This window comes from Polistes canadensis, unplaced genomic scaffold, assembly GCF_001313835.1.
Source record: "Polistes canadensis isolate GaletaPanama2010 unplaced genomic scaffold, ASM131383v1 scaffold_50, whole genome shotgun sequence".
Lineage (NCBI taxonomy): Eukaryota > Metazoa > Arthropoda > Insecta > Hymenoptera > Vespidae > Polistes > Polistes canadensis.
The window spans coordinates 877,765-881,451 of NW_014569597.1; positions in this window are offsets into that span (position 1 = coordinate 877,765).

Consider the following 3,687-nt stretch of genomic DNA (forward strand, 5'->3'; position numbering starts at 1 on the left):
TGTGTGTACATAAGTATCTCACAAATGAAAATTGATTCTGACGCGTTCGGGCATTAATAATATACCGTTTGCGAAATGTTCCATATTGGGTTGCGTCCCTCTGTTAATGAATGCAAGAATGTCGAAACTGGTAGAAACGCTGTATGGTATTTGTCATATTAGAACTCCCAACCGAGATCGACACCGTACCGTTAAAAGCACTTTACTGTTTTCTCTCTAATACCGTTTATTAATAGGATAATATGATATCGCTCATAGTATTTTAATTTTGAAGATACACACATGCGGGTATACGTCTGTATATACATATATGTGTATATATGTGTCCATAGGAAGAAGAGTAAGGAAAATTTTCGAGCTCATTTGAGATCGTTGATGAAACGGTGGAGAGGGTGGTTATAGGTTTTTAGCATCGATTCCCATTTTAAAAAGTAAACATCAATATCGGAGATGATTTCACGATAAACGTTTACGCGTTTATCGGCTGCCACGCGGCGGACATGTATGATTCATAGGAATACAATGAATAATACCGGATGATATAAACATTGTTTCGGTCGGGGCCAAATGTGTAAACACGAGCGGTTAAATAGTACGAGAAAGAGAGAGAGAGAGAGAGAGAGAGAGAGAGAGAGAGGAACGAACCACTCATTGAATTTTCGTTCCTCGATGAGAAAATATATCTCTAATTGTAAGTTATTATTTTTTCTTTCACACAGAAAATCTTACGAAGCTAAGAAGAAGAATCGGATCTACGAGAGTGAATTTTATAACCGTGAATAATTCATAAATAATTATTGTTTTTGTAATTTGACGGATCATCAATTTACTTTTAATTTGTACAATGAGTCATGGAAATATAAGTACTCTCACTGTTATTTTATAACAATTCATATTTGCTTGTAAAAAAATTGATCTCACAAGATATGCTTAATCGTCTCGGAAGCATTATAAGATACAAAAGAGGGTCAACCTCAAGTACTACTTAGAAAAAAATAATAATTGTATTTTTATTATATCTTACGTATAGATATGCAAATACTTTTGCGAGATCAATTTTGTATTATATTATTTAAGCAAAATTATATTTCTCAAATAATAAAATATTCTTATGCAATCTCAAATTAATACGCGATTTGAAAGTTTAATAATACTGAGATAAGTTACTGTGAATAACAATTTGTAAGAGCCTTTGCAGTACACACAAGCGTATATGAATTATTTAAAATTTACAATAGGAGCTGATACGAATGTACTTCCCTATGATTCTATATATCTTTAAACAATACTAATACTCGCGAGAGAGAGAGAGAGAGAGAGAGAGAGAAAGTGTAGGTACGTGACGAAACGTTTGAAAGTTCGGTGACACGCGAAGAGGACGAAGAGGAGAACGATATCCTCCGACGATGAGTCTAATTAACGAATGATTCGAATACGTTCACGCGAAAGAAAATAATTTCCCATTAAAGCGGCTTGCGTTTACGCACGGATAGGAAAGAGTTAATCGACGATACATTAATTTCCTGCAAAGCGGTTCGTACGTTTCTCTCTGTTGTTTCTCTTTCTCTATCACTTTCTCTCGGATTCTCTAACACGTTAATTCTGCGTTTCCCCGCGTGTACATCACTTCGGCTGTACACTTGGTGTCACGCGACAAGGCCGATGGACATTTTCATCGAAAATCAAGCATGCCGTTGAGAGAAAGAGTCCAAGAGAGAGAAAGAGAGAGAGCAGGCTGGAGGTGGAGTAGAGGAGGAAGGGTAGTGGGTGGGTGGGGGGGGGGAAGGTAGAGTAGAAAAAGAGGAAGAGAAAGAGAAAACACATAGTTAACGATAGCAGCTCGTAGGAAACGGCTTGCTTCCTTGCTGTTTTATCGACTATTTTTCGCGTGCGTACCGCCGAAGCGTATCGCATACTACGCCAAGATATTTAATTTTCGTCCCTTCCTGCGTAATAACCGGGTGCGTCGGCACTCGAAGCGACGTGAATCCGATTTGCACGCGCGGAGTATCACGACAAAACGCATCCCCGGGGGGTGTACAAAGAGAGAAAGAGAAAAAGATAGAGCGAGAAAAAGATAGATAGAGAGAGAGATAGAGAGAGAGAGACGCACACACATACACACAAACACACGCACACGCACACACACACACGTGGCCACTGAAAAAGATAGACAGAGAAAAAAGAGATAGAGAAAGAGTCAGGTCGAGCTCACGAACGCAACGCGAGTAGAACTCGTCGGGAGAGATAATAACGATTTGAGTAGCCGGGACATAATGCTAATTCGCAATTTGCAATTCTTTTTACCGTGCTTTTCTCCTCCTCCTCCTGCTCCTCCTCCTCCTCCTCCAACTCCTATCTCTCTCTCTTTCTCTCTCTATTTCTCTCTCATTCTATCTAACTCGTTTCATCTCTTTCCGTTTTTCTCCTTCCACCCTTCTCGACTTCTATATCCATTTTTTTCTTTCTTTTTCTATCTTATTCGTGTATTCTGTTTCTCTTTCTTGCCCTTTTCTATGCGTCTTTCACCTATCTCACCCTTTTTCTCTCTCTCTCTCTCTTTCTCTCTCTTTCTCTCTCTTTCTGTGTGTGTCTTTCTTTCTTTCTCAGGGTGTACCAACTACCAAGAACGTAGAACTCCACCGACGGGACAGGCTTTCCATTGGATTTCTTACTAACTATAACAACCTGTACGACGCCTCTTGATTACAAATTGCTTATTATGCTGGCTCCTCTTGGTATCCCTCAGTTCTCTCCCCTTCTTCTTCTTCTTCTTCTTCTTCTTCTTCTCTTCCTTCTCCTCCTCCACCTCCTCATCATTCCTTCTCCTCTCTCTCTCTCTCTTTTTCTCTCTCTTTCTCTCTGTCTTTCTATCTTTCTCATTCTCCTTCACGGTGGGAGTCGTGGAAGCAGCTCCGATATTCGGCAGGCCCTGCCCGTAATTTTCGATGCATAATTTATGGTCGATTTAATGAGCCGCGAAAAAGGAGTAAAGGCCCGCAGGGACTATTTTTTAATTATCTGTCTGATGTGAAGGTAGAGAAAGAGAGAGAGAGAGAGAGATAGAGGGGGAGAAAAGAAGAGTGGAGGAAAGCTAACGCGTTCTTACCGTATCCATCCTACTTCATTTTTTCTCTCTTCCCTTCTTTCCTTTTCTTTTTTTCTTTCATCTTTTTCTTTTCTATATTAATGTTCAATCAAACTATATCGAAGTTTACTTAATTTTCAAATATAAGAATCGTGGCAATAAAAACGATAAGGAAAATCTAACGAGTGCGTAACAGTCAAAAATAAATGGAAAAGTATAATGAATTATTATCGAATCGAGATTAATTTATGCATATTTAGGATATATTATATTATATTATATTTTACGTTGATCTTGGAGTTAAAAAAAGATGAAGAAAAAAATTTGGAAAATGGGAAAAAAGAAAAAAAAAAGAGGAAACAAAGGAAAAAGTAACAAAAGTTCATCGGAAAGGTCAAAACGCGTGGTAGAGACAGGAAGCAGACGTTCGGTCCAATAGTCCTGAAGTACTCGCACGTACCCGTTTTCCCCGTCCTCTTGGTCCTCTTTGTCCCCCGAAATGCCGTCGCACGGCTTCCATCATTTTTCGTCGATGTTACCGCACTTCTATTTTCATTCCGCCTCACGTTCCAAGGGGCAGCGGGGAGGCGGGGGGGGGC